Below are 14084 nucleotides of genomic sequence, written 5' to 3'. Positions count from 1 at the left end.
AAGAAAAACACCGAACACCACCGCACCCCTCTTCCGCCTCACCGCCGCTGGGGAAAAGTCACCGAAGACCAACTCACCAACACCCTAGCCAAAAACCCACCACATGACCCCACCAACCCGGACTCCGCCGCCATCAACCTCCAACAATGGATCCTCAACTGCGCCAACATCCTATCCCCACTAAAGAGACCCACCGCCAACCAAGAAAAGAAAAAAACAGCCTGGTTCACAGACGAACTAACCACCTCCAAACGCACCTGCCAGAAACTCAAGAAAAAATGGATCCTCGAACGCACACCCGAGAACCTTGCTACCCTCAAGGAAGCCAACCGTAAACACCACCAACTGATCCGACTCGCCAAGCGCTCCCACTTCACAGAACGCCTTAACAACAACGCTCACGACTGCAAGGAACTCTTCAGCATCGTGAAGGAACTCTCCAACCCCAACGCCAACGTCAACGACATCCCTCCATCCCAGAAACTCTGCGACGATCTCTCCACCTTCTTCTACCAGAAAATCGCAGCCATCCACGACAGTTTCAACACCTCACCTCCGCCAGACCCCACCCCCAACAACTCCTCCCACGCCGACCACATCACCACCTGGACCCAAGTAGACGACGCCAAAACCCTAAAAACCATGAACTCCATCCACTCAGGATCTCCCTCTGACCCCTGCCCACATCACGTTTTCAACAAAGCCTACGTCGCCATCGCCCCCATACTCCGCAAGATCATCAACCTTTCCTTCAACACCGCTACCTTCCCGGACAGCTGGAAGCACGCAGAAATCCAACCTCTCCTCAAGAAACCTAAGGCTGACCTCAACGATCTCAAAAACTTCCGACCAATCTCCCTCCTCCCTTTTCCAGCGAAAGTCATCGAGAAGATCGTCAACACACAGCTCGCCCACTACCTAGAAGACAACTCCATCCTAGACCCCTCCCAATCCGGGTTCAGACGAAACCACAGCACAGAGACTGCACTCCTCGCCGCCACAGATGACATCAGACTACAAATGGACAACGGCGAAACCTCAGCCCTGATCCTCTTAGACCTATCAGCCGCCTTCGATACAGTCTGCCACCGCACCCTACTAACCCGTCAACACGAAGCCGGCATCCAAGACAAAGCCCTCAACTGGATCTCCTCATTTCTCTCCGGCAGAACCCAGAGGGTCCGACTCTCACCTTTCCACTCCAAAGCCACCAACCTCATCTGCGGCGTCCCCCAAGGCTCCTCACTAAGCCCAACGCTATTCAACGTCTACATGGCCCCCCTCGCACAACTGGCCCGCCAGCACAACCTCAGCATCATCTCCTACGCCGACGACACCCAGCTCGTCCTCTCCCTGACCAAAGATCCTCTCATCGCCAAAGCCAACCTTCACGAGGGACTGAAATCCATCGCCGAATGGATGAGCAACAGCCGCCTACAACTTAACTCCGACAAGACGGAAGTCCTCATCCTCGGGCGCACACCATCGGCCTGGAACGACTTGTGGTGGCCCACCGCCCTAGGCCCTCCACCCACCCCAGCCAACCACGCACGAAATCTCGGCTTCATCCTCGACTCCGCCCTCACCATGTCCAAACAGGTCAACGCAGTCTCATCCTCCTGTTTTAACACCCTCCGTATGCTCAACAGGATCTTCAAGTGGATTCCAACAGGAACCAGAAAGACGGTAACCCAAGCCCTCGTCAGTAGCAGACTCGACTACGGCAACGCACTCTACACAGGCATCCCAACAAAAGACATCAAACGACTCCAACGCATCCAGAACGCATCCGCCCGCCTGATCCTCGACATACCCCGCCGATGTCACATCTCCCCTCACCTGAGGGACCTCCACTGGCTCCCCGTGGACAAGAGGATCACCTTTAAACTCCTCACCCACGCACACAAGGCTCTACACGACACCGGACCCACCTACCTGAACACCAGACTCAACTTCTACGTTCCCTCACGTCAACTACGCTCTGCCAACCTTGCCCTCGCCATCGTCCCCCGAATCCAGCGCAAGACCTCTGGCGGCTGATCCTTCTCCTACCTCGCCGCCAAGACATGGAACGCACTCCCGATCTCACTACGCCAGACCCAGGACCTCCTCACCTTCAGGAGACTCCTCAAGACATGGCTCTTCGAACGATAGCAGCACCCCCCCCCCCCCCCCCCCAGCGCCTCAAAACCCTAACGGGTACATAGCGCGCTTTATAAATTATTGATTGATTGATTTAAGTGCTCAATATTGGAGGGGGTTGTAAAATGGTGAGGGGTGATGGTGGAGGAATGTCCATGGCAGAGTCCAGTCTATTAGTCTCACAAGTGCATTGCCCAAATGGGCATAGGAAGTGGATCTGGGACAGTTTGAGGATGGACAGGGTGACAAAGTAGGACAGAAAGATGACATTCAAGGTGGTCTCATTTCTTGGCGGGGGTCTTGGCATCGTTCTCTGTCTTTGTCCTGGATCTCAGGGAGTGTTTGCGGGGTGGTTCTCCCTCTGCAGGAGGTGGGGTGCTGGTGTGGTGGTCCTGTGGCGGTGCCTCCTGTCCACTAGCGCCGGCGGAGGTGGTGGGCAGTTCATCGTCCAGGCTAGTGTCAGGGGCCTCTTGTTGTGCCACAGTGTCCCTCCTGGTATTGAGTACTTCCTTCAGCACCCCTACGATGGTGCCCAGGGTGGAATTGATGGGTCTGAGTTCTTCCCTGAAGCCAAAATACTGTTCCTTCTGCAGGCGCTGGGTCTCCTGAAACTTGGCCAGTACCGTTGCCATCATCTCCTGGGAGTGGTGGTAGGCTCCCATGATGTTGGAGAGGGCCTCGTGGAGAGTGGGTTCCCTTGGCCTGTCCTCCCCCTGTCGCACAGCAGCCCTCCCAGTTCCCCTGTGTTCCTGGGCCTCCGTCCCCTGGACCGTGTGCCCACTACCACTGCCCCCAGGTCCCTGTTGTTGTTGGGGTGTAGGTTAGCCTGGGTTCCCTGTAGTGGTGGACACACTGCTGATTGACGTGTCCTGGGGACAGAGGTATGGCCCCGCTGGGTGGGTGCGGTGCTGGTGTTTCCAGAGGGGGGAAGCTCTGAAGTGGCCTGTGACTGGGTGTGGGGAACCGACTGTCCCGAGGTCCCCGATGGGCCGGGCTGGTCATCTAGATCCAGTTGGACAGAGCTGCTGTCATCACTGTGGGCCTCTTCTGTAGGGGGAGTGCACATGTCTGGAACCTCCTTTCCGGTGACGTTGGGTAGGGGTCCTGCAGGGGTGTAAAGGCATAATTATTGCATCTGCGTGTGCCATGGTGTGCAATGGGTGGGTGACCCTGTACCCCAGTGCTTGCATTCTTCTGTAGGACCTTGTGTGATAATTGTTTAGGGGGTGTGTATGGGTATGTGCAGTGGCCATGCTTTGGTGATGGGTGTCCATGCTTTGTTGTTGCATGCAGGGCTTGGTGTTAGGATGTGTGTTTTGTGATGTTGGGACATTTGTGAGGAGTTGGAGTGATGGGGGTGAGGGTGAGGGTGGGGGTATGTGATGGCATGCAGGTAGGGTGGGGGATGTAATAGTTAAGATTTGACTTACCAGAGTCCATTCCTCCAGCTACTCCTGCGAGGCCCTGAGGATGCAGAATCGCCAAGACCTGCTCCTCCCATGTTGTTAGTTGTGTGGGAGGAGGTGGGGGTCCGCCGCCAGTCCGCTGAATCACAAGGTGGTGTCTTGAGACCACGGAACGCACCTTCTCCCGTAGGTCGTTCCACTTCTTCCTGATGTCATCCCGATTTCTTGGGTGCTGTCCCACTGCGTTAACCCTGTTCACTATTCTGTGCCATAGCTCCATCTTCCTAGCTAAGGAGGTGTGCTGCACCTGTGATCCGAATAGCTGTGGCTCTACCTGGACGATTTTCTCCACCCTGACCCTGAGCTCCTCAGAGAGCCTGGGGTGTCTTTGCCGTGCCATGGGGTGGTGTGGGTGATGTGTGGGGTGGTGTGTGTAGTGATAAGTGGGGTGATATTTAGTGGTGTGTTGTGTGAGGTGCGTGGAAGTTATGTGGGTGATGGTATTGTGTGCCTGTGGAAGCTTGGTAGTTGTTTGTGGTGTCTCTCTCTGGCCTTCTCTCAGTAATTGTGGTCTAAGGGGTTTGTGGGTGATGTGGGTGTGTGTTTTATATTGTAATGGGTGTGTGGGAGTGGTGTGTGTATGTGTATCAGGTGTGTATTTCGAATTGTCCAATGTGGCTGTGTTTTGTAAAAGTGTGTGTATTTTGAGCGCGGCGGTGTGTGTACCGCAAATGGAATACCGCGGTTGAAAGACCGCTGAGTGGATTCGTGTGTCGTGATAGTGTGGGCGTATTTCTGTTGGCGTGACGGTGGAGGTTTTGTTTTCCTCAGTTTATCACTGACCTTTGGTGTGGCGGACTTGTGTGGGTGTCTGAATGTTGGCGGATTCCGAGCTGTGGGTCATGATAGCTGTGGCGGATTTCCGCGGCCGCAGCGGTGTGTTGGCAGGCTTCTGCACGGCGGTAAGCGGCTTTTACTGCCAATGTTGTAATGAGGGCCATAATGCCGTTGATCTGGCAAGTTACTGATTTTTAAATAACTTGACAATTATTTAATTGGAATGTAAGCAAAAGAATAGTTGAAATATATCTACAACATTTAAATCATTCATATAATTTTCCAAGAAACATAATAATTAATATTTCCTAAAGTGACTAAAGATAAAAGACGCAGGTTAAAAAGAAAATAAGTTAACGTCAAAACAAATAAAATGTGCAATAGGCTAACAAAATGTTGTCCGTGCAGGGAAAACTGCAAATAACATGCAAGTTAATTTTGAAAGATAATCACATTTCCTAAATCCACAGACATGGGGAAAAAAAGCAGAAAACCACAGTAAACATCTTTCAACAGAAAGAATTAAACAACTGTACCAGACAGTCAGCAGCAAAAAAGGAAATAAAGCAAGTTATATACATGGTAAAACATTTATACATTACATAGCAAATTACAAGCAAGTGTATAAACCTTTTTTAATTTTTGCCTGTTTTTCTGCCTTATCCAGAGATATTAAAACATGGAGAACAAAGACCTTATGTGACTTCCAAAAGGAGGAAACCACTTACTAAAATATAGGGGCTGCTTGTGTTGCAAGGAAAGATACACTAAATCAAGATCGCACTGGCAGTGTGTGAACTTATTTTCTACAATGTATAGGAGGGCAGTGTAGTTACTCTGGAAGACTTAGTGGAAAGAACCTTTGAATATAAACAGTTTGCCTTCGCCAGTGAAATAGCGATTAGAGAAACGGTACCGCAAATCAAGACACTAGCCAGCATTTCAAATGAGCCCTAAAGAGCAGTGTTAAGAGAGGTTGGTCAAAATGTCCCCATCTAGGTGGCTAAGCAAACACCTGCCACCCCAAATTTGAAAAGAATTATTAAAATAAAATGACAGGCAAGTACAGATTTTCCCCCAACTCAAAAACATCTTCTGACATAACACCTGACGAACTAGCACAAACTTTCAAACATAAACCATTTCTACTGTACAATAGTAACCACCCTCAGAACTGCATACTAATATTTAGGACTTTGTATAACAAAGTTCTACTAGAAAATAGTAAAATTTGGTACTTTTAAGACTACACCCCATCAATTCTCCCAAATTTACACTGTGCATGCTAAAATTAATAACACTAATCCGCCTCTAATTTACATTTTATTCGAACAGTCTTGTACATATAACACTGTTTTCACTTTAATCAAAGCAAAACCAAGCAACAAAAAACATGCAAAAATAATAATAGAGTTTGAATTATAAATGACTACAGTAATAAAAAACAAATCTACCCAGACACTCACATTCAGGAATTTTATTCCATTTTACCCGGGCAACCTGGATAAAAATACAGAAAACATCTCTAGCACGAGACTATGGTGGTCATTCTGACCTCGGCGGCAAAAGGCGCTTACCGCCGGTCAGAAATCCTCCATAATTCCGCCGCGGTCGCGGTAATCCGCCACGGTCATTCTGACCCACAGCAGCCAAACCGCCGAAAATCCGACAGCCACAACAGACCGCCAGACCAGCGGTCGGCGGAAAAGTGGAGGTGACCAAACCTCCACCGTCACGCCAACAGAAATACGCCCATGCCATTCTGACCCACGAATCCACGCGGCGGTCATTCAAACGCGGTTTTCCATTGGCGGTACACACCGCCGCGGTCAGAATACACACAAACGAACAAAACTCAGCAACATTGGACGATTTGAATTCCACACACCTGATACACATACACACACCACTCCCACACACACAATACAATATAAAACACACACCCACATCACCCACAAACCCCTTCAACCAAAATCCAAAAAGAAGCACTGAGAGACACAGCAGCGATCATAGAACACCATCACACAGAGGCACACTACACCATCACCCACACAATATCCACACACAAAACAACACACACCACCACACTCAACACACTTAACTACACATACTCCACCCCACACATCATACACACCACTCCATGGCACCCCAAAGACACCCCCGCTTCTCAGACGAAGAACTCAGGGTCATGGTGGAGGAAATCGTTCGGGTAGAGCCACAGCTCTTCGGCATACAGGTCCAATACACCAGCATTGCCCGGAGGACGGAGCTATGGCAGAGGATTGTCGACAGGGTCAACGCTGTGGGACAGCACCCCAGAAATCGGGAAGACATCAGGAAGCGATGGAACGACCTACGGGGGAAGGTGCGTTCCATGGTATCCAGGCACAACATCGCCGTGCAGAAGACTGGCGGAGGACCCCCACCTCAACCCCCACAATTTACAACATGGGAGGAGGAAGTCTTGAACATCCTGCATCCTGACGGCCTCGCAGGAGTCGCCGGAGGAATGGATTCTGGTAAGTTGAAGCTTCAATACTGCTTCCCCCCCACCTGCATGCCAAATCATACCCCAACCCTCACCCCCATCCTCGAACCCCACCCTCACCCCCACCCCCATCCTCACCGCCACCCTCACCCCCACCACCATCCTCACCCCCACCCTCACCCCCACCACCATCCTCACCCCCACCACCATCCTCACCCCCACCACCATCCTCACCCCCACCCCCAGCACACCTATTCCCTGCCAATGTCTCACCATCACAACCCACACATCCCAAAACCTAGGCCTGCATGCGTCCACTAAGCATGGACACTCATCACCAAAGCATGCCCAATGCATATACACATCCCCCCCACAAGCCACCCTCACCAAAGCCCCCACACACGAATACCAGCACTTGGGGACACGGGAACCCACAGATACACCCATATGGCACACATTGAAACTATAACCATACCTCTATACCCCTGCAGGACCCGACCGCCAACACACCGCCATGGAGGGCCCAGAATTCTCCACACCCCCCACCCAAGAGGCCGTCAGCGATGACAGCAGCTCTGTCGACCTGGACACTGATGACCAGCCCGGACCATCGGGGACCTCTGGACAGTCGGTTCCCCTCAGACAGCCACAGGCCACTACAGACCCAAACCCCTCTGGGAACACCAGCACAGCTCCCACCCAGCGGGCCCATGCCTCTGTCTCCAGGGCGCGTCAATCAGCAGTGTGTCTACCACTACAGGGCACCCAGGATAACCCACCACCCCAACAACAACAGGGACCTGGGGGCAGTGGTAGTGGGCACACCGGCCAGGGGGCAGAGGCCCAGGGAAACAGGGGAACTGGGAGGGCAGCTGTGCGACAGGGGGGGGACGGGCCCAGGGAACCCACTCTCCACGAGGCCCTCACCACCATCATGGGAGCATACAACCGCTCCCAGGAGACGATGGCGACGGTACTGGCCAGGTTCCAGGAGATCCAGGTACTGCAGGAGGAACACTATCGGGGGTACAGGGAGGACATCAGAGCCCTCACCTCCACCCTGGTTACCATGGTAGGGCTGCTGCAGGAACTCATCAACACCAGGACGGACACTCAACAACAACAAAGGGCCCCTGCCACTAGCCTGGACCAAGAACAGCCAACCACCTCCGCCGGCGCTAGTGGACAGGAGGCCCCCGCACAACAGCAGCCCACCAGACCCCCACCTCCTGCAGGAGAAGAACCACCCCGCAAGAGGGCCCTGAGATCTCGCAAGAAGACAGAGTAGGATGTCAAGACCCCCGCCAGCAAAGGATACCACCTGATGTCATCCCACTGTCCCACATTGTCACCCTGTCCATCCTTGAACTGCCCATGCTCCATCTCTCCACAGGCCTATGGACAATGCACCTGTGTGACTGTTACTCTGGACTCTGCCATGGACATTCCTTCACCATAGCCCCCACCCACTTGAAACCACCCATCCCATTTTGAGCACTGAAATAAACACCTATTTTGCACAAAACTATCTGGAGTCTGGCTGTGATTTCAAAATATTGTAATTGACATGACAGTGCAAATATGTCCTTGTACATAGTGAAGTCAACAAAGCGCTGCCACAAAGCTGTAGTCCATGGGGAAACGAAGCACAGGACTCGTAGTGGGGACCCCAGATCTGAAATAGGGAGGGAAAAGCCACAACTCAGTCATCATACACTGGGGCAAATAGACAGGCAGCAGAGATGCAGGAGAGTAGTTTACATTTACTAAATTATGTTTGAATTGTTACCTGTGTCCTATTGGAAGTACTGTGCAATGATTCTGTCCCTGTTGTCTGTTTCAGCCCCGTCGTCTTCCTCCTCGTCACTCTCCACAGGTTCCACAGCTGCCACAACACCACCATCTCGACCATCCTCCTGCAGGAAAGGCACCTGGCGGCGCAAAGCCAGGTTGTGAAGCATGCAGCAGGCCACGATGATGTGACACACCTTCTTAGGTGAGTACATTAGGGATCCACCTGTCATATGCAGGCACCGAAACCTGGCCTTTAGGAGGCCGAAGGTGCGTTCGATCACCCTCCTAGTACGCCCATGGGCCTCATTGTACCGTTCCTCTGCCCTGGTCCGGGGATTCCTTACTGGGGTCAGTAGCCACGACAGGTTGGGGTACCCAGAGTCCCCCAATAGCCATACACGGTGTCTCTCTAGCTGTTCCATCACGTAAGGGATGCTGCTATTCCTTAGGATGTAGGCGTCATGCACTGACCCAGGGAATTTGGCATTGACATGGGAGATGTACTGGTCAGCCAAACACACCACCTGGATGTTCATAGAATGGTAACTTTTCCTGTTCCTGTACACCTGCTCACTTCCTTGGGGGGGAACCAAAGCCACATGGGTCCCATCAATGGCACCAATGATGTTGGGAATATGTCCAGGGGCATAGAAATCACCCTTCACTGTAGCCAATTCGCCCACCTCAGGGAAAAGGATGTAGCTCCTCATGTATTTCATCAGGGCAGACAACACTCTGGATAACACCTTCGAAAACATGGGCTGAGACATCCCAGAAGCAATTCCCACTGTTGTCTGAAATGACCCACTTGCCAAGAAATGGAGTACTGACAGGACCTGCACCAGAGGGGGAATCCCTGTGGGTTGGCGGATGGGGGACATCAGGTCGGGCTCCAGCTGGGCACACAGTTAATGTATAGTGGCACGGTCAAGCCGGTAGGTCAGGATAATGTGGCGTGCTTCCATTGTCGACAGGTCCACCAGCGGTCTGTACACGGGAGGATTCCTCCTTCTCCTCGCCAAACCCAGCGGACGGTGCCTAGGAAGGACAACATGGAGCACACAGTCAAGCAACCCACAGGTACGTACTCACAGCTTGCACAGTAAACGATTCTCTATGCAGTGAATGGCGTGTATGATTGGCTATGCAAGGCCTAGGCCTGTGTGACGCAGTTGAAATTGAGCAATGTGGACCCTCGAAATGGCGGCTGCCTGACCTGTGAAGTGTGACAATGGGATGTGAGGTCAATGCGCTGGCGTGGCACACCGCGGCGGTCGGCGGTCGAAGACCGCGGCGCGAAGCCGCATTGGTTAACATTGAAGCCTATGGGTTTCAGGAGCCAATGGCGAAGGGCGCCGGAGGTGGCGGTACGCACCGCCGCGGTACGCACCGCCGCGGGCGTGACCGCCATTTTCTATCTACTTATTCACTCGCGACTTGAACTTTCACAGGAGAGGACCTATACTGCAAGTGTTGCTGTGACCTCGGTCTGGAAGGGACAATGGCTGCTGCGCCTGGGGAAAGGGCCCCTGCCTTCACTGGAGAAGAGTTGGAGAAACTTGAGGATGGGGTCCTCCCCCAGTATGCGCTACTCTACGGTCCTCCAGACCAACAAGTGAGTTTAATTCAATATGGATTTGGGGCCACTGGCTGGCTTGGGGGCCTGGCAGGGGGCCTGGCGGGGATGGGGGGCATGTTGGGCCTGGCGGGGGGCCTGGCGGGGGGCATGGCGGGGATGGGGGGCATGTTAGGCCTGGCAGGGGGCATGGCGGGGATGGGGGGCGTTGGGCCACTGGCAACGAAAATGCAGACAAACTTGAACGTGGTATTTCTCCCTCCCTGTACGTGTCACATAGGTCCGCGCCCATGAGAAGATCGGGATTTGGCGTGCCATCGCCAAGGAAGTCCGGACCCTGGGGGTCCACCAGCGACGGGGCACCCACTGCCGCAAGAGGTGGGAGGACATCCGCCGCGGGACCAAGAAGACCGCCGAGTCTCTGCTGGGGATGGCCTCCCAACGTAGGCGGGGTGCCTGCCGTCAACTGACCCCCCTGATGTTCCGGATCCTGGCGGTGGCCTACCCTGATTTGGATGGGCGCGTGAGGGCAGCACAGCAGACACAAGGGGGTGAGTACAAGCATAATCTACTCTGTTGTCGCGCAGTGGAGGTGTCTGGGTGGGGGAGGAGGGCTGTGGGTCCCCCTAGGCCAGGGCGATATCTGTAGGCTGGGCACCCCCGTAAGCCCCTGTGTCCCCAGCCACCACCCTCAGTAGTGTGCCAGTACAGCCATCCCTGGGCCGTGTCATCCATGGGTGCAGTTGTCAACTCTAGGCGTGTAGGGCATGTTCCACGGAATGCGTAGCGGACCCCAAGTGCGCAACTTAGTGCAGGGGGCATCTGTGTCTGTCATGTCCGCTAACTGTACCGGTGATCCATGTACTCAAAATCTCTTTATTTCTCTCTCCCCCCCCCTTTTTGTTTGTCTTTCTGTGCTTGTGTGCAACAGCATCATCAGGCGGAGGAGAAGTGGCATCGGGGCAGGAGGGAGCTGCATCTCACATGGCCCAGGAGGGCCATGCCACAGAGTCTGACTGGACCAGTGAGACGGAGGGCGAGGGGAGCTCCACAACGGGGACGACTGGACCCTGCAGCGACACGGACACGTCCTCGGAAGGGAGCTCCCTTGCGTGGGTGGCACCATCCGTGCCCCCCGCCATTACAGGTACAGCCGCCACCCAGCGCACCATCTCCGCCCTCCCAGCAGCCCCTCAGCGTTCGCCCCGTGCCCGTTCTGCCAGGAAGCCGGGCATCTCCTTCGCCCCAGGCACCTCAGGCCCTGCCCCTGTTACCCCCGCTGCCCTCAGTGAGGAGGTCATTGACCTCCTCCGAACGCTCATTGTTGGGCAATCTACCCTTTTGAATGCCATCCAGGGGGTGGAGAGGGAGGTTCATCGCAGCAATGCGTACCTGGAGGGCATTCATTCGGGTCAGGCTGCCCATCAGCGATCGTTCCAGGCTCTGGCCTCAGCACTGACGGCAGCCATTGTCCCTGTCTCCTGCCTCCCTCTACTAACTCCCTCCTCCCAGTCTCCTGTTCCTCTGCCTGTCCCACCCACACCATCAGACCAGCCTGCACACACCTCAACACCCAAGAGCAGCTCATCCAAACATAAGCACCACAGATCACGCAGACATTCACACGAGCAACATTCCGATGCAGACATGCCAACAGTCACTACCACCTCTGTGACCCCCACCTCCTCGTCTCCCTCCTCCCTCCCTGTGACGTCTACACTCACACCTTCATTCACCTCACCATCAGCCAGTGTTTCCATCACCAGCACACCCTCCAGTACAGTCCGCACACGTGCAGTCACCACCCCCACTGCCATTTACACGTCCCCTGTGTCCTCTCCCACTGTGTCTGTCACCCCCTCTTCCACACCACACAAACGCAGCCACCCACCCACCCAACAGCCATCCACCTCATGACAGCCTATCCCTCCTGCACCTGCACCCAAAGACAGCAAACGTGACTCACCTACAACCACATCCTCTCCCTCCACTCCCATTCCCACTGTACCTACCACTCTCCATTGTCCTAAAAAAATCTTTCTCGCTACTGCTAACTTCTTTCCTGACCCTGAGCCCCCCCCTCCTTCTCGTCGGGGTAAGAAGAGCACCTCAGCCACCACCAGCCCTGCAGCCCCCTTGACAAGGGTGCAGGGGTATTGGAGCCCACCAGCCCGCATGTCTGGATCTTCGCCCAGCAGCAAGGGGACAGGCAGCCCACCCCCTGGGAAGAGGAGCAGAAGGCGGAAGGGCCGCCGCAGGAGCCCGGGTTCTATATCCCCCCAGGACACTAGCCAGCCACCGTCAACAGCCACAGCTCCAAAGGGAGGAAAGGGCCACAGACTCCCGACTAAGGAGGGCAAGGGCAGCAAGGCGGAGAAGTCAGGCAGCAGGCCTGCTGCCCATGGAGGACCTGTCACAGCTGCCCAGGAGGAGCCCACAACCCCCATAGCCGCTGCCCAGGGAGGAACCGTCACAGCTGCCCAGGGAGAGCCCACCACCCCCATAGCCGCTGCCCAGGGAGGACCTAGCCCAGCTGGCCAGGAGGGCCCCACCACCCACAGCCCAGGTGGGCATTGAAGGAGCACCATCCCCGCTGCCCAGGAGGGCACCACCAGGCAATGAGCAGTTGGCCATAGAATGGCCGCCGTCTCCAGCACCGCTCCGCTGGGGACCGCCGTCTCAAGAACCGCTGAACTGGGCCCTTCAAGGCAAGAACCGCTGAACTGGGCCCCGCCGTCTCCAGTACCGCTCCGCTGGGGACCGCCGTCTCAAGAACCGCTGAACTGGGCCCTTCAAGGCAAGAACCGCTGAACTGGGCCCCGCCGTCTCCAGCACCGCTCCGCTGGGGACCGCCGTCTCAAGAACCGCTGAACTGGGCCCTTCAAGGCAAGAACCGCTGAACTGGGCCCTTCAAGGCAAGAACCGCTGAACTGGGCCCTTCAAGGCAAGAACCGCTGAAATGGGCCCTTCAAGGCAAGAACCGCTGAACTGGGCCCTTCAAGGCAAGAACCGCTGAACTGGGCCCCGCCGTCTCCAGCACCGCTCCGCTGGGGACCGCCGTCTCAAGAACCGCTGAACTGGGCCCTTCAAGGCAAGAACCGCTGAACTGGGCCCCGCCGTCTCCAGCACCGCTTCGCTGGGGACCGCCGTCTCAAGAACCGCTGAACTGGGCCCTTCAAGGCAAGAACCGCTGAACTGGGCCCCGCCGTCTCCAGCACCGCTCCGCTGGGGACCGCCGTCTCAAGAACCGCTGAACTGGGCCCTTCAAGGCAAGAACCGCTGAACTGGGCCCTTCAAGGCAAGAACCGCTGAACTGGGCCCTTCAAGGCAAGAACCGCTGAACTGGGCCCCGCCGTCTCCAGCACCTCTCCGCTGGGGACCGCCGTCTCAAGAACCGCTGAACTGGGCCCTTCAAGGCAAGAACCGCTGAACTGGGCCCCGCCGTCTCCAGCACCGCTCCGCTGGGGACCGCCGTCTCAAGAACCGCTGAACTGGGCCCTTCAAGGCAAGAACCGCTGAACTGGGCCCTTCAAGGCAAGAACCGCTGAACTGGGCCCCGCCGTCTCCAGCACCGCTCCGCTGGGGACCGCCGTCTCAAGAACCGCTGAACTGGGCCCTTCAAGGCAAGAACCGCTGAACTGGGCCCTTCAAGGCAAGAACCGCTGAACTGGGCCCTTCAAGGCAAGAACCGCTGAACTGGGCCCTTCGAGGCAAGAATCGCTGAACTGGGCCCGCCGTCTCCAGCACCGCTCCGCTGGGGACCGCCGTCTCAAGAACCGCTGAACTGGGCCCTTCAAGGCAAGAGCCGCTGAACTGGGCCCTCCAAGGCAAGAACCGCTGG

Source organism: Pleurodeles waltl, chromosome 4_1, assembly GCF_031143425.1.
Source record: "Pleurodeles waltl isolate 20211129_DDA chromosome 4_1, aPleWal1.hap1.20221129, whole genome shotgun sequence".
NCBI lineage: Eukaryota > Metazoa > Chordata > Amphibia > Caudata > Salamandridae > Pleurodeles > Pleurodeles waltl.
The sequence above is the reverse complement of the archived record's forward strand: the minus strand, read 5'-3'. Positions refer to the sequence as shown.